Here is a 23522-nt window from a genome sequence, read left to right as displayed (position 1 = left end):
CAAATAGAAAAGTCACGTTTGGAGTAAGAGAAAAATGAATTACGGATTGGTAATTCATATTGGGATAACTAATGTTGAGATAAATTTGAGCATTTTAATAAGAATCTAAGTGGAAATCTTAGGAAATTACTATGGCAAGTCGCTCCTAATAATATAATAAGTAAAATTTTCGCAGTCACGGTTGTGTTTCGAGGCCGACCGAGAGAATCGGACATGTTCTCTGTCGAGAGGACGAGATCCGTTCAGCTCAATGGCGCACGCGACCAAAGATAGCCAGCCTGCGTGCTGCGAGGGTGGAGAGACAGACAGACAGAGAGAGAAAGAGAGACAAAGAGAGAGATAGAAGAGAGGGGGGAAGAAAGAGGGAGAAAGAACGAGCAAGACGTGAAGCCGATAAAACGTTCATAGCGCGGAATCCGACGGCCGCGGTCGTTAATGTTCGCGCGCGGGCGCGGGACAGAGTTGTTAAACATTTCGGTGACGCATCCGGTATCCGGAGTTACGGCATTCGCGCTGCCGTGCGTGTATAATTAGCCACGTTTGCGGGCGAGAACGAGGGTCCGCGAACGAGACGACCCCCTGGCGTTTCTTGCGCGTGACACATTTTACGCACGCTGTTGGCGCGATCGCTGCATTAATCGCTCGTGCTCGACTTACCGAGGACGCAGACAGTAGAAATCATCTACGATCCCTCGGGCCTCCTCACGTCCTGCAACAGAGATCAGATCGATGATTAGGAAGTGCGTATCACAGATATCGCGAATCGCACGCGAAGAGATGTGTCGCGGTTTTCTTGTTGTTGTTCGATACATCGAATTCCACGGCGTACGCAAATGAATGACACTAATATCAAGCGTATACCCACAAATACATTCTCATCATAAAATTCATTCTTCATCAAATTTTCCTTGACTAAAATAACCGACAAATCGATAATCAAAATTAATCAATCGTCATATATAAAGTCACAAATAATTTCATCGATCGATGGAATTATCAATCATACTTTAATGTTACTTACACTTTGACATTGATTATACACTGATTAATAATTAATTTCATCAATTAATAAAATTATTCGTGATTGCACACATGATGGCTGATTAATTTTGATTATTGATTTAGTTCGATTGTTTTAGTCAAAGAGGAAACTTTAACCTATTAATACCCATGCAATACTACATGGAAAAAAACAGTACGGTTGGCTCACACATAAATCTGGTAGTGCCAACCAGATTTAATATGGTTGGCACAAACAGGTTTACGTGTGAGCCAACCATATCGTTTTTTCCGTGTAATTTAAACTTAGACTTAAGTTCAAACTCTGCTCTAACAATGTGTTTGAGCAGAGTTGAAAATTAAATTTAAGCTTAAAGCACTTTTGTAAAGACAGCCTCTAATGTGTTATTCAATATATTTTACTCGTTATATTATTAATTAAAAATGAAAAATATCACCGATTGAAAATAAAAGTAAAACAAAAAAGCATAAAAGCTTTCCCGAGTCGAAATTTTGATCCTATTTTCAGCTTCATTATGCCATTCAACATCCATTTTGATATTCTGAAGCCTATAATATAATCTATTTTGTTAAAGATAGTAAAAAGAGAAATTTTGGATATCATCAGAATCAAAATAAACCATAGTGTGTCATCATAGAATTAAACTTACTTTGCCAACTTAGGTCCTACTGCGTTGTAGAATTCAAAGTTTAACACAGTTTCGTCTCGGGTTAAATTTTCAAGTGTATTAGAAATACTTGATTACTTATGGAGAAACTCGTAATAATTTTATTTATATGTGATTGACACAGTAATTTTGGCGATTTTAACATCACAAGTGATGAACTAAACGACAAAATGCATTTTGTTCAAGTACTATTTTGTCTAATTTAATTTAGCATGATATCCATCATAATAAAAAATTATTAGGATTAAAGAATAAAAGTCTCACGACCATAAGAAAAATCTAAGTGAAATCAGCTCGGCATGCAACGCGCGTCAACATTGTTCATTGTATTCAATGAACGAAACATCGAGGAAAGGCGGCAGCCGAATGCGAGCCTTAATTAGAACCCGCATCGACACTCCAAAACGCCTAATTACGAGACAACAATTAATCAAGCCACAACAATGTAGAGACGGCGAGAGCCACAATGCGCATCGCGAGACAATACGCGCCGAGGGGCCCGTTTCTAATCGCGCTCTCCTACGTGTGCGGCGGGCCGGAGATAAATGCCTCGAGTCCTTTTCGTAGCTCCTCAAACGCCCGCGCGTACGCGACAATGGACGGCGGGAGAAACAAACGGATCTCGTCTTAATCAGCATAATTTCCGTCGCACGAACGTCGCCGGGAAGACGGAAGATCGTCGCCGCACTGGACAGGGCAGGAAGAGTGACGCAGGGGAGGAGGGGAGGCGCGAGCGCGAGGGAGGAAGAGAGCGTGACGTGACGTGCCGGCGGCGCAATTAAAGCGACATTAATTAATTGTTAGCATAACAATGCGGCCAGCCGCAGGGACGTAGTACGCGCGCAAAGGCGGCCAAACGTAAGGCCCCGGGGCCTTCATAAATTTACATGTCCTTCGCCGCGAGAATCATCCTTTTTTTTACAACCGTTAAGACACGACGCGTGGATGAGAAGGTGGAGGAGATGAAGGAGCTGGGGGAAGGCTCTCGCGGACCTACAGCAACGCAACGGCCATATTACGGGTCCCCATGGTGTTGTCCATAATAACCATCGATGTCTCTCCCCGGGCGCGGAAGGTGCCCCCGAGGTCCGACCTCGTTATCCGCCGCGCGTCTCGATCGGGATATTTTTTAAGCTTTACGGCTCAGACAGTAATTCTCGCTCTCCTTCGGGGTAGAACTTCCCTTTGAACCTTCCTCCGTATAAAGCAGCACTCGTTCGCTTGCTTGGCGCACGACGAATTGTTTAAGCTTGCAGCAGACCGAGGTGTGTAAGTCCTATTGGAAAAATTCCAAAGCGCGTAATGTGAGCGTTCACCGCGTTCAACTTTCTTCACAATTCACTCGGATTAAAGTGAGCGTGCCAATACCTGGACGCGCACCTTACTTTGGGCACTCTTAAAGTTTCACTCTTCAAATACGAGCATTTAAATTTTCAACATAAAATATGTGTACATATTCAACATTGTGTATATATTTTACGTGAAAAGTTTGTATTCGTAGATATTGAAGGTCAGATAATAAAAATGTCCAGAGTTATATTTAAGCTCAGCACGGAAAAAATGTTTGGTTGAAATTCTGATTGAAGTTACCAGAATTTCGGATTCATTTCACCAGAAATTTGATTAATTCAATCAAACTTTTTTCCGTGAAATACTGGCACTGTTAAGAAACATTATTATTTTTGGCAAATATAATAATACCTAGACATCTAACTTTAGACATCTTTATTGTTATCTTTATTGTTTTTTTATTTATACATTAATTTTATAATTTGTATATAGAGCGAATTACCTAATATTAAGTTTTAAGATATCTCTGTTGTTTTTTATATTGTAGGAAAATGTGTAAAGAATGAATTGTGTGATTAGAAGGATTGGTTAACCACAGTGTCTAGAATTAGATACGTGCTCAGACATTGATACTTTTAGCTTACGTATCTCCGAAGGATCAAAAAGTGTCGAAACAAACGGAACTTTCACCGTTTCTGAGAAGAATGTATGACATAAAGTGCGTAAGAAATGACATTTCGCGTTGATTAAAAAATGAAAGAAAAAACGACGAAAATGAAAATTGCGTTCGCAATACGCGAGCTAGTCAAAGTCCGTGGAACTTAATTTTAGACGACGAAGAAATTCGTACTATTTTTCGTGTAATAAATACGATTTGCTTGGTCGCAGCAGTTGTTTCGGTTACGCGCGGACAGCTATTTTCGTTGATACGATACACATTCCTGTGAAATCTGAAGAAAAAGAAAAACGCTTCGCGTAACGACGCCTCAGTATCGGCTAGGCGATTTCTCGCTGCGTTAAAAGAAATACTTGATCGTAACGTGAGACGAGACGATGTGGGTGGGTGGTTTAACGCGCGAATGCCTTTGGACAGTTATTTTTAATGTCGTCCAGCGCCAGAAAAGAGGAATGCATCATCGAACGCTACAGATGCCGGTGAGATAAATCGTATGGATCTCTTTCTCGTTTTATTCGTTCGAACGATTCACTCTCGGACAAGAGATCAACGAGGCACAGTTCTCGAATTTGGATTAAGACGCAGCTGGACGACCAATATCATCTTCTGTACGCGCTTGATTATTTAATTATCAAAAAATGTCTCAAAATTTCTCCAGATACAACACAGACTCCGATTAGAGTGCCCAAATTTGTCCCAAAACCAGTTTTTCTATTACAAATTGGGAACTCCATTCTTATCTCAAACTTGGATTCCCTGTCCGGAATTGGAATAAGAATACTGCAGCAATTCGCGCTTTGTTTCTTCAATCAGTATACTTTTATGATAGAGTGAAACACCTAATTATTCATCTTCCTTAGTCATTAAAGAAAAAAAATCTGCTTTGTTCTGTAACCAGCAACGGTTGTTTAGGCGATTGTTTTGCAAACGTACACGCTGAATATTTTTATAATAATCTTTACAACGTTCGCGATGAATCAAATCTTTCACGTCAAATTCGAGCCTAAATTCAAATTGTTGTATCTTAATTAATTACTCTCATTTTTTTCTAAAATCCCAATTGTACATTTACTTTGATTCCTATTAATGTTACGGGAAATATTACCTCAGACAGAAATAAAATCTGGATTTTTCTATTTTTTATTTGCTGACACTGCAGTACTAACCTTTGGTCGACGACCAAAGGTTCAACAGTTTCCTCGTAATCGAAATGCTCATATATATTTATATTGGATTAAAGTATATTAAACGCTTCTCTACAAGAACTAAACTATATGTCAAGTGCTCTGTTGGAATACAACCAAATTAAAAGAAATATAAGGTTACTATGAGCCGTGCGCTGAATGTTAGTGCGATATAATGAAACAGTATTTCTCTTAATTTGGTTGTATTCCAACAGAATCTTTCATGTATAGTTTACTAGGGAAAAATGTCATAGAGTTTCATCGATTGCGTCTCACGTCGCGATAATCGTGAGAGTCTATCTGAGTGTACTTTATAATTCCAAAAGAGACCTTCACAATTACACAGAAAGTTTAACTGCAAAGCTGGTTGCAAGAGAAACCATGTTTTTTCTTTGTAAAGTACTTAAGAGGATGTCAATACTTGCGTGTTTTACCCTATCAAATAGGAAATCACATTTTTATACCAACTGTTGTGTTTAATAAAATGAAAAAAAAATGAGAAGATATTACATAATACATAAGATATTTTTGAAACAGGAGTTATTTACTGGATATAGTGATAAGCATCAGGAAAGTTAATATATAACTTATGCTTATACGCTTTGCTCAATTAATAAGCATCAGGAAAGTTAATATATAACTTATGCTTATACGCTTTGCTCAATTAATAAGCATCAGGAAAGTTAATATATAACTTATGCTTATACGCTTTGCTCAATTAATAAGCATCAGGAAAGTTAATATATAACTTATGCTTATACGCTTTGCTCAATTCTAATGTAAAATGAAAACCCAATAAACTATTGGAGAACTTTCGGTTTTCCAATATATTTGACACATATTATATTTGACACATTACATGTCTAACGAAAGTCTATAATTATTTAGGGAAATCAGACTGGATCTCAATTAGATCCCAAGAAATATCCTCGACGCGGGAACGTTTCATGACGTGTCATATATCGTTCTCGCAAGTATCCACCGACAAGTTTAAAAACGCTACTCTCGAGCAAATGTAACTGTAACTTCGACAGTTGCTAATAAAATCAGGCATTGTATTTAAAGAACGCTACTGACGTCTCACGTCCTTCATTTTGCAAAATTTTACTGGAGAAAATTTATAGTCGCGTAAGCGAAACGCGGGACGCGGACAAGAGACATTCCTCTCGTCCACGAGAAAAGAATTGTTAATTTTGTAATTCATATCGCGTCGTAGCACACGCTGGCACGTAAACTTCAAAACAATCTCGAGCTCACTGTCCGAATGTCGCACATGATACCGCAGCCTTCATCGAGCCACGCGTGAAATATGTATCCCCGGCAAAAATTAATTTCTCAAATTCGCCGGTGACATCATGTTCCGGGCATAATGTATGCATCTACAAGACATCATTAATCGTTCTTTCTTATGATAATTCATGCCACATAAATAAAGCTGTTATTATTATTATTAACGAATCGAAACAGTGTCGCGATTAGCCAACAGAGAGAGACGCCGCATCACGCGGCGGTAAAATAACAACACCACCACAACCACCACTAGCGCCACGCAATTCCAGTGGCTAGTAAAAAACCGCGGCAGCGACATGTTAGTAGCGAAGCCTTTATCATCGCTTTTACGATACGCCTTCCTGGCGTCCATCGCGCACGCCCCCTCGCCCTCCAGCGCTATTGAGTGCTCTGAAAAACTTCATTCCGCAGTTTCCAAGATTTCACGAGCCTCTCGTTTCCTTCCTCTTTTTCGCAGTTCCCTCCGCCACTCAGGCATATTTTATTCGTGATGTTCTGCATTATCATCGCGCGCGCGCGTGTTTGTGCGCGCGTGTGCGTGTGCGGGTAGAAACACAGTGACGAGCGCGTGGGCGAAACGAGCAACCGAACCGCACAAAGTGGACGCATCTCGCCTCGCCTCGAATTAATAAACAGCAACGAATGACCGCCTACGTCCGTCGCCCTTCTCTCCCCGACGAGCCGATTTCATCGTGCTGGTAGTCGATCCGGTAAAGCTACAGCTTCCTGCCCTCTCGTCAGCGGGAGGTTTCACCCCCTCCGCCCACCACCCTCGAAACCAGTGGAATCCACGAACACTTGTGGACCGCCCGCGGTGAACCCCTCCGCAGGCTTCTGGATCCCTCACGAATCAACAGGACGGCGATCGTTACCGATCTCCCCGCTGATGGCCCTTCGATTTTGCGAGAATGTCGTAAACCCGCGGCGCGAGTCACCGCGGGAAACTCGAGGTTCTTTCTCGTGCACGGTGGGGGGAATTTTTCGCCCCGGGCATGAGGCTTATTACGCCGCGCCAACGATTTTGGAAAGTATAACGAACTCCCTACTGGATTCCGTGAGTTTCTTTGAAGAAAAGTATTCGAGGATATAATTTCGGGCTTTCGGTGTTAGCGTGAATAACGACAAAACACTGACAGCGACTTAAAGTTACTGAAGATAATGAATTGTTGAATCACTGATTAACTTTATTGCTGACGCGTTAAATTACTGAATTACTGTACAGAGAAACGGTTGACGTAAGGTGACAGTGAACGAATCAGAGGCGTTCTAGTTGAAGGAAACAGAATTTCTTGTAAAGGATATTTGGTTGTAATAATCAAGAATTCTGTTCTCTTCAGCCAAAATGTGCGTTTGATTCGATCGCGTTAAATGAACTAATCATTTTTCTTCGTGTGAATTACCGAAACACTAAATTACTAAAGCCCTTATTAATAGTCGTTCAAATTTTTCAGTTAAATTATACGTATGATACATGTAAAATTTATACTTGTAACTGAAACTCAACTGGAAAATTCTTATTTAACTCTGAATACAAAGCTAGTCTGACGCGAGATTCAAATCTGGATTTAAAGTTAAACTTGAGTTTTCCTGTTTGAATCATGTGATATATTGAATATAATATATCTGAATATATTACATTCAACTGAAAAACTCACATCTATCTACATAGCTTATATTAACAGTTATCACCTGAAATTTGTTCCATGTGAGATATTCAAATTTTTACACGGAGTTCGATCCGAGTGTTTCAGTTGAATTATGATATATGTGACATTTATATCTGTAATTGCGATTCAACTGAAATATTCTAATTCTGAATTCAGATCTGAGTATCTCACTTGATACGAGTTTCAAGTAATAATTATTAGTACAGGCCTAAAGCTCATATTAATAGTTACTTGAAGCTTATCTGTGAAATACTCAGATTTCTCTTCAGAGTTAGATTCAAGTTTTTCAATTGAATTATACATATGATTCATGTAACATTTATACCTGTAACTAAAACTCAACTGGAAAATTCTTATTTAACTCTGAATACAAATTTATATCTTACTTGAGACGAGTTTCAAATAATAACTATTAATACAGGCCTAAATTCGAATCTAAGTAACTCACCCGAGGTAAGTTTTAAATAATGATTGTTAATATGGATCTACATGATTAAATCACTGAAAATAGATACCGAGACTACTCTCATCGCGAGTACGAATCCACAGAGAAAACCAGCAACACACTACGGCGAAGCGTACGAGAGGTGTTTGCGCGAAGCAAACGACGGACGATTTAGCTTCACGTCCGCGGAATAAATTCACCATCGATTCCTCGCGAGCTACGGGCAGATCTGATCGGGTTGGAACGCGGACAGTTTCCCAGCGTCACTTTCTGTAAAATTGGTCGCGCCGGCGACCGTGTGTGCGTTACGCGTTCTATCGTCCTCCATTAGTCGACGCGCGTTTCATCGAAATTCTCCATCGAAGGGCCATGATCTCAAGGTATTTCCCTTTGTAGGACACGACGTGGGCGCGCACGCATAGCGTTGAATAATTAACTCCGGTCCGCGCCGTCGGTTTTATCGTAATTATCGCGCGGCTCGTGTTCTCGTCGGGCAACGGCGCCGAGATCGATCGTAGATCGTGGAACGATGATCGACGAACACGAGAACGAGGAAATGAACAGCGTGCGAGTGTGTGTGCCATATGTGTGCACGCTCATTGCCGCCGTGTTAGCTGTAAAAGAAAGAAAAAGAAAACAGATAGAAAAATCTACCACGTGTCTCGGGTGTGGAAAGGTCAGTGGTTCGAGTCGTGATGTTTCTCCACGCGATAAACAACGACCACAACGATAATTCCGACGAGTTTCACGCGGTTTGGAAAATTAATTTCGATTATCTGCCCAGATAGAGCTGCGTATGTAAAGGACAATGAGTAAAGTGGACCGATTTTGACCTAAAAAGCATAACGTAAGTTATATATATATATAATATTACGTGTCTTGGATTGTTGTATATGATGGTAGCATTCTTATCTGAACCTGTAGGAAAGTGATTAAAATTCGCCTTAAAGAGATTGAAATAAGTAATAATACATATGTAATAATAATTCAGTTAGTAATATTTTTGTCCTATTTATATATATATATATATATATATATATATATATATATATATATATATTACTTACATTATTTATATTATCATTTAGTTTTATAATTTTCTCACTGAACCTCAAATAAACACTTCAAAATTAAATATTTCAGAAATGCTAAATCTAACATAACAAAGTCGACAAAGCGTTATATATATTATATCAATTTCGCGATGTTAGATTTATGATTTCTGAAGTGCTTAATTTCAAAATATTATATATTGGTTTTCAATGAAAAATGTTATAAAAGCTTAAATTATAATATAAGTAATTAAATAATTGAAACAAAATCGTCGTCGAATTATTATTAAAAGTGACATCTCGACTCCTTTAAAACGAATTTGGATTACTTTCCCACTGATATAGACGGATAAAAATGTTACCATCGTATTCGGCGATCCAAAAAACTCAAGATTACATATATAATTTACGTTATCGTTTTTACCAGGTGTAGAAGTATGAAACCGGAATTCCCCTATAAATGGTGCCAGCGTTCAGTTTAGTGACCGTAAGACCGCTACTGCCGCGCTATTATATTCTCCTAACAGCTGACGAATATTGTCAACAAACATAACCCCAACTTTCATTCTCTAGTATATTTTTGTATAACCTTAAACATGTCACGTTTCGAGCCTACTAACTATGATTTGCGGACAGCATTGATTTTCTGTTATCATTTAAAGAAAACTGCTGCAGAATCACATCGAATGCTTGTCGAAGCTTACGGTGAATATGCTCTTGGTAAATCTCAGTGTTTCGAGTGGTTTAAAAAATTCAAAAGTGGTGATTTTGACGTGAGGAACGAAGAACTATGAACTATGAACTATGAACTATGAACTGCTGAAACCTGGTCAAACCGTCAATACTAATCGCTACCAACAACAAATGATCGATTTAAATCGAACATTGACTAAAAAACGACCAGAATATGCAAAAAGGCAACACAATGTCATTTTGCTCCATGATAATGCCCCATCACATACAGCAAAACGGGTCAAGGAAACGATCGAGTCGTTCAGTTGGGAATTACTACCGCATGCGGCTTATTCTCCAGACTTGGCTCCGTCCGATTATCACCTGTTCGCATCGCTAGGACACGCTCTCGCTAACCAACGCTTCGATTCGTATGAAAATGTGGAAAAATGGCTAGATAACTGGTTCGCTTCAAAAGATGAAAAGTTTTTTTGGCACGGCATTCATAAACTGCCAGAGAGGTGGGAAAAATGTGTTCAAAACAGTGGAAATTATTTTGAATAAAGTATTATTTATCACTTTCGAACAACAGACGTCTTATTTGTATAAAAAAATTCCGGTTTCATACTTCTACACCTGGTAGGTCAAAATCGGTCTATTTTACTCATCGTTCTTTGGCAGCCGACTTGCAAAAATTGTGTTCCTTATGAATACTTCATACTGTCATATTTATCACATAGGACGACGAAATGAAAATACGAAAATAATGATCAAAATTTGCTCAAAACATGATATCAAAATTTGAATGTAACTTTCAGTAAATTTATCGCTGCATCAATATAATAAACAATGTATATTATTGATACAATGTAAAATTTCTAATTAATTCAATGCAACATCTTTGTCTTATAAATATAATTGAAAAATTGTGAATTTTCTATCATCAATAATCTCACGTCGCAATAATTAATAATCAAAACTCAATCTGAATCAGATGGATGCGTGTACGTAAATTTAGCAGCAACTTTATCGGTCAGTTTGTAAAGATTGCGTTCCTTATAAATACTTCATCATATGGCACTCTCATTTATCATGTACGATGCGAAATATACGAAAAGCATGATCAAAATTTGGTCAAAACAAAACGTCACACAAAATAAAATATAATCTGAGTGTATGTGCATGTATAACTTTTAGTAAATTTATTGCCGCACTAACAAAAAATTTACATTTTTGCATGATATATACTTGATTAATGCAGCACAATATATTCACGGATATAAATGAAAAAATCGTAGACTTTCCATCATCGATTGTCTCACGTCGTGATAATCACGAGAATCTATCTGGGATGTGTTTCAGACGGGCGTTACGTATGGGGATAGTCCTATATCGACACACACGCTAAGCCACGGCGACTCCTCGACTCGAGATCCAACATCGCGCGCGAGAAATAATTATCGCGGGAGAAACCCGGCTTCGCCCGAGATAAATCAGAGAATTGTTTGCAGTCGCGATTACGACATTAAGATGAGAAATCTTCCTCCCAAAGGTCAAGCACTAAATCACAAGTCAACACGCGCTCTGCCACCGAACGATTTATCTTAAATTCCACCTTCCTATCCGCCGTGCCTGAATTTTTTTTTATGTCGATCGATCGGCCGACCCGGGGGGAGGGAGGGGAGGACAGTCGTTTTTGTCTGGATGCAAGGAATCCGTCGCGCTCGCCTCTTGGCGAGCGCGAATCTCGAAATAACCGGACGAATAAATGGATACCCGCGATACGAGCGCGGGTGCGATACGTCTTTCATCTCGGTCGCCCATCATCGCGCATTTGTTTTGTGGCATTTCGCCAATAAGCGTAAGATGGATCCCACCTCGAACCGCGCCACGGATTCGGCTCATCGAGTTACACATTATTCAAGAAAACGCGCGTGCTTTAAATAATCCCGGACAGCGGGTGATTTCTCGAGCGAGTGAGCGAACGAGCGTCGCTCGTGTCTCCGTCGCGTCTGCGAATCGCAGTTAAACAGCGAGTCGTCGCTCGAGAGCGATTCGTCTTCACCTGAAATCGCCGTTTAATTTATAAATTCCGCCTATCCTCCCTCTCTCTCCTTTCTCCCTTCTATCCCCCTCGTGAAAGACTCGCCGGCGAACCGACCGAGGACGTCTCCTTCGGCCCGCTAAAATATTAAACGTTAAAATGTATTACCGTATGTGATTTGCGTAAGCGCAATCAAGAGAGACGCGCATTGAATTTCTCATTGATACACGGACCCCGGACTCCTCTCCGCTCGGTCTTTCTTTGCCCCCTAAGTATAAATTTGCGTGTTGTGGATGTCGTTCCCCAAAATATTCGAACACTCGCACTTCTCACAGCAAATGACGGGCGGCCCAAGTGAGCGCGAGAGAGAGAAGCGTGAGTCTTTTTCTTTCGAAAAGCTTGACGTTGAATCCGCGACTCCGACTCGTCCGATCCGTCCCAAGACGATTCGTCTTTACCTCGACCTTCCACCTTCGCGCACTTTTTCACGGCTTGCGGCGTTCTCGAGTCGACTCGAGTCGAGACGGCGAGGAAGAGGGACGGAGGGAGAGAGAGAGATCTCGCGGCGCGGCGCGATTGCGAAATCGCCGTGGAAATAATGACGGGCGTAGCGCGGCGCGGGGACCAATTTGCATCTGTAATTACCGCAGCGCGCCGTTAATAACTAATTAATGAGCGAGCCTCGTCGGGCTGTGAGCGGCTGACGCAACAGCCGCCTCCGGGCCCCGTGACTGTTAATTGATCGGCGATTAATCAACCTCTCGTCCCCACCTATTTTTAACCGCCTTCCCCATCTCGCGTGCCGTGTCGACTCCTCGTATACACTTCCCCTCTCGTCCCGTGAATCCCGAAGTGGATCTCGGGGACTCTTGTACCCGGAATTCTCGCTGTCGTCGGGCCTCACTGCGAACGCGTGGCCTACTTGAGGAAACCAGAACAGTCACAGAAATTTACTAAATTTTTACCAAATACAGCATAGATCCCGATTGGAACGCTCAAATTGGAACGTCCCAAAACTGGTCAGCTTATACCGGTCTCTAATACCGAATGGGACTCCCGATTCTCTGTTCAGAATCAAAACAAAAATCGAAACTATTGGAATTGGCGCTTCTTTTAGTTGGCATAGAAATTTCCCAAGATTTTTCCAAATACAACATAAATTCCGATTAGAATGCTCAAATTTGTTCCAAAACTGACCAACCCACTATGATATCAACTGGAAATCACTTGTCTCAAACATGGATTCTCTATATACAAGAAAATACATATTGTATTTGTTAAAAATTACTTGTTTCAAGTATTCTATAAGATTATATATTCGTAAGTCTATCACAAGTTATCATCACAAGCGTCAGATTTATTCAAAATACCTGGATCCTGGTAAATTTAGCACTTTAATCAAGAATATTAAAACAAGAATCCGGTTTGCTTACTATGTAGCGTCGAACCAACTCTCTCTTTGATAGTTTTATAATATTTTTGTAAATAATAACTTCTTAATAAATTCTTCTTTTGAATATGATGCGCTTTTCTAAAATTTGCGATGAGTACATTTTGAGATTACTATGAAGAAAATATTCTTTATTGAAGAATAAGTATTATTTCTGAAGAAGAGCAGTGGACTGAGTAGCCACTTTTCTTAACAGTGGAATGATATTTTTCTGCGTGTACACACTTCTAACGTGAATCCATAATTATTTTGGCCAATTGACCTGGGTCCCAATTGGATCCCGAGTGAAATTTTCTACACGGGCGTCGATCATCGAGTGGAAGCGAGCCGCGCGATGACGATTATCGCGTCCCTGCAGGATTTACGGCCACGGCCGAGCGCGTTAATTACGCTGCGCGCGTAGCTAATTGCCCGTCCCGAATGGCGCGGCGATTCCATTTTTGTTCCGCGCCGAACGGCCACGTATGCATGTGCGGATGCATACTTTATGAGCGAATAAAGAATGGAAGTTACGCGACGGGGCTCGCTCACTGGCGCGAGCTCGAGCGCTTCGAGACGTTTCCTCGTAATTTTTCCTCGTTGGCTTGATTAGCGAAATCCCGCGCGGCGATAGCGGCGCGATACCAAACCAGTAATTTAGATGGCCGCTCTAACTGGTCGTTTACGTTATCGCCCATCTGAATGTCCCGCTTCGTATTCCGCGCGATCATAAATCCGAAGCCCCTTATGCGCGCGCGAGAGAAGAGCCGCGGTCTTCATCGCCACGCTCTTATGAGGGTGCGTTATACCCGGGTTCGCGCAGCGAATAACCATCTCTAGCGTCGTGATAGAGAGAAGATAGGGAGACGAAGTTAACCACTACCACCACCACCATCACCACCACCAACCACTACCACCACCACCACTACTACTACTTGTGCTACACGGTGCTTATAGACCCGACGCGACATCATCGATTTCCGATCGGACTGATTCGCGCATTGAACTTGAATCGGGCCCCCGCCGCAATTCGCTCATTGAACGAAGTCGAGGAAAGAGAGAGAGAGAGAGAGAGAGAGAGAAAGAGAGAGAGAGCGCCACGCGAACTAAGGATTCACTACGCGAGCCGAACTAATCGTCCACTCGGACGCGCACCGATCTCTAGATGATCAGAGCGGTCCGTTCGAGATCTGCCGTCGTCTTCTCTGACTTTACCTCGTTCACTCGGAGTCGATTCTGCCAGCGATGACTCCAGTTACTCGTAACGTCGCATCCTTCCTCGACGGCGTGCCTTTGCTCACGCGTACGCTCCCCGAATCCGCGGAGTCTCAGACCCCCGATTCGTATCACACCTTCACTGACCTTCACTCGAGGAACACGTACGTAGGTGAAATCGCGAGGGAACCAGAAAGAGAGAGAGAGAGAGAGAGAGAGAGAGAAAGAGAAAGAGAAGGGAGTCTTCACCTTCGCGCGGAGGACTTCCTCGATCGGTTTCGCGAGGACCGGTCGACGAAAATCGGCCGGCGCAAGGCCCAGTGGCTGCGCGAGGGCTGGCCACGCGACTACGACGGAAGGGGGGAGTGGACCAAAGAGAGGGTCCGAGCGGATTTCCGGTCGGAGGTGGCGCTGCCGTCGACGACGACGACGTACGACGACGGTCGGCGACGACGACGACGGCGACGACGACGAGAGGCGTCTCGCGCGACACGCACACGTGGTGGGGGCGTCTGCGGCCGCTACTACGGCAGAACTAAGGGGTTGTTTGCCCCGTCGCGCGGCTCCGGGGGGTCTCCAACGGCTTCGCCACCCCACCAGCCCTGCTATTTTGCATAGGGCCTGCGCGTCGAAGGCGGCACACACACCGCCACCCACGCTATCTCTCCCTCTCCCTCTCTCTCTCTCTCTCTCTCTCTCTCTTTCTCTCTTATTCCATCCAGCACAGTCGTCTCGCGTCTCCCGCGACCCCTCGTTTCACCCCGCCGTTCGTCTGCCCCCTCTCGCCGCCGCCACCCTCGCGCACTTCGAGGGGGCACACTTCGATTTGTCGAATCCGCGTTTCGCGGCTCTCTCCTAGCCTCTTCCGCGAAGGGAAAAGAGGTTCGATTCCCTCGTCTTCCTCCTCCTCCTTTTTCTCCTCCTTCTTCGCCGCCGCCGACGCCGCGTCACCCTCCGTCGAACCTCCCCCGTTCTCCCGCAGCCAACGCTCCTCTTTATCTTTCTTCTTCATCCGGAATGCCATGTGTTTGCACGCTCTCACTTCTCCGTTCTCCCCGCCCGCTTCTTATTTATCCCGCAGCCCCGGCTTGCATTGCGCGGCTTCGTCTCGGTCATTTCCACCATGGAAACGTGGGAAAGAAAGAGAGGGAGAGGGAGGGAGGGAGAGAGAGAGAGAGAGAGAGAGAGAGAGAGAGAGAGAGCTGGCCAGAGCGGGGAAATGTTCGACCTCGGCAGCACGCGGGGCCACCGTCGTAAATTGGACGTCGCGTGGCTCGTTATTTCTCACGGAATGTCCGCTAAGACACCCCCGGGGCTCGAGTGTTTATCCCGCGAGTATAGAAGATTAAAATAGGGGCGGTAGGACGTCGGCGGCGCGGGTATACGGAGCGACGGCGATGAGCCAATATCGCGAAGTATCCGTGGTGTTCTCACTCTGGAGAGTTACTTCGCGTTTGTCTCTGAAGCCCGCGCTTCCCGGGGGTGTTTAACCGCGCCGAATTAAGCGCGGTCATGTTGGCCTCGAGTGCCGAGACCGGCTGTCTCTCTCAGACTCGTGGATATCGCCGTGGAGCTCGCTCGCAGTTCGAGAATTAGGTCGACGTGACGAGGCGAACATGACGGGAATGATGTAAAATGGGGGAGTAAAATTAGAAATAAGAGCAGTGTCCGCGCTTTTGCAGGGAGCAACGCTTGATTGCTGGCGAATGCGTTTCAGATGTGAGATATTCGCGTACGATAACGACTTCAAGAAACCGCGACGGCTAGGCGTCGTACGTGTGTTGACGAATGATGATCCTCTAGCAGGGGAATCGCTTGAGATACTCACGAAAGACCATGGAAGGCTTTAATAATCGCGACTACGCAAAATGTGCCAATTTTTTGGAGCGACGTCGACGTGGCGTTAACGCGACTGGATTTCGTGCGGCTCGCGTGAAATTCGCGAGGTAACGAGGAGGAGAGTCGTGTCGCACGAAAGGATTGCGCATCCACACGCGCGTTTCAGTTCCACATGAAACGCTCCATGATTAGAGCCGCGATAATGAGCGCCCTTGCCGTTTCCATTTACGGCAGCTTCCACGGGTATTCAAATCGCCGCGACGTGCAACAAGACCGGCGGTAATTCGCTCAATTAACCATTTAGGACGGCCGTTTCTCCGACGGAATCGGCATCAGCGGCGCTGGGTGGCCACCCAATGAACGGACGACGGTTCCCTTTCCCGGGGAGCAAAGGGTTGCAAAGACATGGGTGGGCGAAAGTTAGTTAACGCCTCCGGGTAATTAAGCAAAGTGAGGCTCGTGGTGAGACACTGAGAGCTGGTCCACGCTCCACCCAGCCTCCGGGCTGCGAGGACAAGAGTGGTGCAACCCTCCCTACAGAGAGGGCGACAGGTCGGGCCTCATTGGAGGTGGGTTGGTTAGCGCATGTATAATTAGCGCAAAGCACCGAAGGCAGGCTTCCGGGAGGGGGCGGCAAAGAGAGAGAGAGACAGGGGGCACAGAGAGAGGGAGATAGGAAAACAGTGTCCCGGAGGGGGACAGGGTGGAGCCACCCAGTCGGCGCATGTGCCAGCATCCCTTGGAGCCGGAGGATATAATATATTCATAACGCGCCTGGCCCGACGTTCTATCTCCGCTTCGGTACATCGCCCTCCTCCGCCGCGCCAAGACTCATACTCGATTCAACGTGCCAAGACTGACCGCGCCGATTAATCGATCGACCTCGAAATTACGTTCCGCGAGCCCAGCCGGCGGAGAATGGGCAGCCCCTTCTACCCTCTCCCCCTCCCGCGGTGTAGACGTCGCGAAAATATCTCACTCGCTGGCGAGAGAGATCAGGGGAGAGCGCGCGATCAGGCGATCGTTTGTCAATTTTGCAAGAATGCGCGAACAGAGGCGAGTGTATTCTGTATTTTACCGAGCGGTGAGTCAGTTGGCGAGGAAAAAAAGGAAGGGGTGGGAAAGGTCGAGGTGAAATTCGTGAAGACACCGAGCGCGTTCGCCCCAGAGGCATCGTGTCTTTTTTGTATTCGCCGTAAATATAACGCCGCCGTGTCGAAGACCTCGTAGCGTGAGTTGATTCTCCGAGTCGGTTATGTTGCATAACGCACGCGCACATGGAACATAGTTGAATATTCTTTTCCGATAATGTCTCCCTACGTGGAGCAAATAATATTACTCGCCAGTTATCGGCTATAGCACGCACGCTCGTCAAACGGAATCTTTTATCAGGCACACGCTTTGTACTTGAGAGTCCGTATCGTGGCAATTCTCCGCACTACGTTCAACCAGAATTGTTCCTCAACCGGCAACTTTTGTATCACTCGAATGAAGTATGATATAAGAGTCGCAGTTGGCGGTTTCATGCTAAGTGTCTATCGTTGCAACTGTGGTGCGGCACTTCGCGCAACGTCGCGGATATAATTGTAAGATGGATAATCGCGACGAGTTCCACACAGACTTTCGCGATTATCATGACGTGAGACGGAATCGTCAATCGATGACAGGAGCTCTACGGATTTTGTCTCATTACATCATGAACTGAATTAATCATAAAATTTACATCATATAACAATGTGAAAGTTTTATTGTATTGGTCAATGTAAATGCAAATGCCTTAAAATTTATACCCGGATATTCATATTACGTTTTGCACGACATTGTTTCGTTCAGCAAATTCTGATGATTCTTTTCGCGTTTTTATTTTGTCATTCTACGTGGTAAATATAAGTGCTATAAGGGATGCAATCTTTATAAATTGGTTAATATATATAAAGTTGCTGCCAAATTTATGTATACCTGTCTATCTAGGGACAAACTTTCCTAGATAGACTTTCATCATCATTATCTCACGATGTGAGATAATGATGAAAACTTCACAATTCTCTGGATGCTATTGATGAAACAAACATTACAAATATATTGTATTAAATTAATTATTCTTTTGGGCTTTAAATAGATTTAAATAGAATATTTAAATTTTCAACGTAAAATACATGCATTTATATTTTACATTGAAAGTTTAAATATTTAAAGACCAAAAACAGGAATAGATACGTATTCGGAAATTGGTATTTTTACTTTCATGATTAAATTTACATCATACTATAACGTAAATTTTTGATTATATTGATGTAGGTGCAAATTTATTGAAATTACTGCAACATTACTAAAATTACATTTTGCACATTGTCTTCAGCAAATGTCTTGATCATGCGTTTTTGTATCTTTGTCATATTTCTATTTCGTTATTCTACGTGACAAATATGAATGTTACATAAACCATTCATAAGAGACGCGACTATCATGAATCGACTAATAAATTTACATCTGACTATCTGAGGTCAAACTCTTTCTCTGTTTCTCAATGTCTCTCTCTCTCTCTCTCTCTCTCTCTCTCTCTCTCTCTCTCTCTCTCTCTCTCTCTGTTTCTCTCTTTTTCTTTCTCACTTTTCCTCCAACACAAAAACACTCCCGACGCAGGTGAAGGCGACGAGATCGTCGCCTCCGCGAATCTATCGGCGAGGAGGTCGGCGAGAAAAAGGAAGGAGATGACGGGAAGAGCGGCGCGAAGAACCCTCCAGTGTGTGTGCCGTGTATTTTGGTCCGGATCCTAGATAACCCGGTGTGCTTTTCCGGATGCTTGAGCACGACACATGTCCCGGCCGGCCAGACTTCTCTCCCCGATCGTGTCGTTGGCGGAGGGTTCGTCGTCGGACACCGCCGCAGCAACGGCTCTGCTGCGGCCTTAGAGAAGGAGGGAGGGAGAGAGATGAGGTGAAGCGATGGGAGAACGAAGACAGTGACGATCAGGGGAAGAAGCTCGGAGGGTGCTCCGTTCTGCTCTCTGCGGTTCCACCCCCGAGGACACGGTGTCATCAGGCGCAATTAGGGACGAGTCTCGGTCATCAACGCGTGTACCGAGGCTCTCTTTCTACGTGTGCGCGACGTACCGCGGTCGTGTGTGCGTGCACTGTCGGGCAACCCCCGGTGACGGGGCCAGTTTCTCCCATCGCATTATTTCTCTCCTTAATTCCGTTTCATTCCCCTATGAGACGCTCTGCCTCGGCCTGCTCTTTCGTCCTTCGTCCCTTGCGTTCTCACCGGTGTTCTTTCTCTCTCCCTCTCTTGCTTTCTCTATCTTTCTCGCTCGTTCTTGTTCATTCCAGTCCTCCAGCACGAAGCTCGTTGCAGCCGACCACACCAGCGCACGATTACTCCCGTTATATACGCCTTTGACGCAATTATGCCCCGGCCCTTATGACGTCTCGTTAACTTTGCCAACCCCCCGGGGGGACGCGACATTACCGAAGGCGCTGTCACGGCCGAAGCACGGGAACGAGCGTCGCCATGTTCGTGTAGCTCCTCGAGATTCAACAGGGTAGCTCTCTTTGAGACACTCTTGCACGCGGCCACCTCGCTTGAACGTATCCAGGATGCGGGACTTAGGGGACTCGATCGATACATTCCGCGTCGATGATGTGACGTTCTCCACTTCGATCGATTCGTGTCTTTGTAAGTCTAAGGGTCGTTTCTACAATAGCAGCACAAGCATAAATTTAAACGTTTGAACTTTATTCTAACAATATGTGTGTGTTTGACGTATTTATAATATAAACAGAGATTAAACTTAAATCTAAGTTTACTACTATTGAACAATCGGCCCTGAATGCTTGATAGGCGGGGAGACTTACACGATGTAAGATGTACAGTGTGTGAGACTGGTTAAGTATATTGATGGAGTATAACAACACTTTCTCTCAATAAGTTTTGCATTGTATCCAACAGCAGAACATATCTCCCGAGATTATTAAAAAGACAAATTCTTCTATTGCATAAGGAATATGTCACGAAACCCAGAAAAAATGTCCAAAAAAAGTGTCGCAACATGGAAAAAAATATGACGCAAATAATCAGAAATATTTAGTTGTGAAGAACACGGTTGCATCAATTTGGTTATCTTTGTGTAATGATAATATGTATAGTTGATACATCTCAGTTTCTTTGGTGCATCAACTAAGCGCTAGTTGCGCGTAATCTAGTTGTGACAATAAAAAATCTGTTGGAGTGACATTTACGATGGATATACTTTGAGTTGGAGCGACCAAGTATCGTCAACTCAGCAGTAGCATTATGGTTGGAGTAACCATGCAAGTAGCTGTTCCGTATTTTGTTCTTAGAGCAATCAGATTTATGTGTAGGCCAACCGTACTGTTTCTTCCGTGAACCCTCAATCAGTCGATTGTACATACTGTACATTGTATACAGAACAGTGCTGGCGTCAGAAATGGAAAGGGAGGAAAGGAGTAGGAGCAATTATCAAACTGAACGACACAATTACAGGTTCGCCCGCGCGCTCTCGCACATGCTACCGGGCAACCGATTGTTTGCGCTAAGTGGAAACACGTAGCGTCCGCGGACGGAGCAAGAAAGGGGGCGAAGGTAATCCGCGAAATGGATGCGAAGGGTGGCAATCGGTTAGGGGGTTCGTTTCGCCGAACAAATTGATCTCGGTAGGCGCAAATTTACAGCGAGCTGCGTGATAAATAACCGCGCGCGTTTCTATTGTTCCGTGAAAAAACGCCGCGCCGCGGCGCATACGATTACGAGCGCAGATAGGCAGTAATTGCACCCGCAACCGTGACATGCTACACTGCAACAATTTCCTGCAGTACAGGTATTTACCGCGATAGAAGGGTAACTATGCGCGACACATCGTGCACGACCCGCCGCCGCAGCGACCTCTATAGCGATTTGTCGCGTTCCCCGCAAAGCCGCGTGAACACTTACGGGTATGCAGGCTGATCGACTCGCGAGTGCGTTTGATTAGACTCTCGGATATCCGAAGTACAAGCACTGCGAGAGAGAGAGAGAGAGAGAGAGAGAGAAAGATGGGAGAGAAGGGGAGGTTAGATAGACTTTCATGATTAACACGACGTGAGACAATCGATAACGGAAACCGTTACAATTTCTTAAATTATATTTATATGTGTGTAAAGCAAATATATAGAATTAATCATAAAGTTTGTATCACAAAGAAATTTTTAGTTATATATTGATTTAGTTGTATACAAATTTACTAAAAGTTACATTCATCAAATTTCGATTGTTGTTTTGGTATTTCTTTCATATTTTTATTTATTCGATACAGGGAGAGAGGAAATATTGTAGAAAAAATTACAAAAAAATGTTGCAATCTTACATGAATCATGACCGAAATTTGTTTAAGAAATTTGTTGAAGAATGTCATGCATGTGTTTGACATTTTATTACAAAATATCGTAATTACTTGAATGCTTTTTACATCGTATATCAAGGTACATTTTCTATATTTGCTTATTATTATACCATAACATGACTTAGTTTAATGAAAAACACGGTAGAAAGAAATAATTTTAATTTTTACTGCAATATTTTCTCCGTATGTAATAAATATGAGCGCCATATGAATCACTAATAAGAGGGAGGCAACTTTATAAATCGACTGGTAAAGTTCATGCCAAATTTATGTACACCTGTCTACCTGAGAGAAAGAGAGAGAGTCGCGCATAGAGCGTGACTCGTTCAACCCCCGCTGATCGCGACAATCCCTCGAGATACCGCCGTGTGCAATGTAACGGGGATAAGAGGAAGGGAGTGAAAAGAAAACACGCAGGCGGCAGGGAGGATTGTGCAAATTTAAATAGACAAGGATTGGCCAGTCTACAATATCGGAGAGCAGGCCCGTGCGTAAAATTGCGAAAGTTAATAATCCCCGTGCTGGCTGCTGCTGCTGCTGCTGGTGCTGCCAGGGACGTAATAAGCTGCGAGTTTAGCCCGTGTGTGTAAGGGCGAGCCGGCAACATTCTTTCGCGCTACAGCACACGTGTGTCGCACATGTGTGTCGCGTACGTGTGATGTACGTCGCGACCGTTCGTGCGCTCCCACGAATGTGTGGTGTGTTAGTGTGTGTTTTCGTGCCCTAAGGGTAGAAAGGGACGCGCTCGGTCGAGGCTCGATGTTTTTAATAAGCGGTCGACCTGTAGCACGTACTGGATATTACCGCGACACCCCCACCAGGGCGAGGCCCTTACGGGGGTTCCTCCGTTCTCATGCTATGCCCCGAGAAGACTAGCGCGGCGTTTGAGGTAGTGTGGACGCAGGACGAGACGGGCAGAGCCGGCGGAAACGACGTACGTACACACAGTGGCCTCTAATTAACTCACACCGACGTGGCCGAAGGTGGCCGCGCGCGCTGTCCCTCGTCGAAAGGAGACGAAGAATCACGAAGGTCGCGCCCGCTTTCGCGACTTCTACGCACGGTCGATGTGGCGAGCTGCTAATAGCCCGTGGAAAATTTTTCGCAGCGCGACGCCGGTAATTCCGCCGTCAGACGGGGGAGGGGGGGGGGAGAGGAGTTCGTGACGTCGCGAGGGCTGATCCTTCGCGGCGGACTCGAGCTCTCGATTATGTTAACTAGAAAAGCCGTGTCGGGCCGTTCCGCTCATTTCTGCCCAGTTTCGCACACAATCTGTTGTAATCATTAACAACAGGAAAAGAATGTTTGGTATTTGTAACTTGTAAATCGCGCACGGAATAAAAGAATTATTATCAACAAGAGCATTTTTTGTCGTAAATGTTGCCATCGTGTTAACATTAATAACCTTACCTGCGCGCGAATAAACAGATGTACATTATTGTACTAAAAGCTTTAATTGCGATATACATATAACTGCAAAATAATTTATTAAATTATTTGCATTGTAATTTTGCATAATTTGACATATTCATTTTAGTTTAGGATATTTAATACATATTATTTGTGAAAAATATTATATATATATATATATATATATATATATATATATATATATATATATATATATATATAT

The 23522-nt window shown here is 43.8% G+C and overlaps 1 protein-coding gene across 7 annotated transcripts in view; it reads right to left on the bottom strand.

Annotated features, from left to right (window-relative positions):
• The window catches only part of LOC116848725 (zinc finger homeobox protein 3), a 680554-nt gene that overhangs the window by 430460 nt on the left and 226572 nt on the right, over positions 1-23522 (bottom strand). For all 7 annotated transcript variants that reach the window (XM_032825123.1, XM_032825133.1, XM_032825132.1 and 4 more), the window contains one exon: positions 658-709. The gene's annotated coding sequence lies outside the window, so the exon portion shown is untranslated. The remainder of the gene's footprint in view (positions 1-657; positions 710-23522) is intronic.

Source organism: Odontomachus brunneus, unplaced genomic scaffold (assembly GCF_010583005.1).
Source record: "Odontomachus brunneus isolate Ranch 3 - 2012 unplaced genomic scaffold, Obru_v1 Obru_scaffold_099, whole genome shotgun sequence".
Lineage (NCBI taxonomy): Eukaryota > Metazoa > Arthropoda > Insecta > Hymenoptera > Formicidae > Odontomachus > Odontomachus brunneus.
The sequence above is the reverse complement of the archived record's forward strand: the minus strand, read 5'-3'. Positions and strand labels throughout refer to the sequence as shown.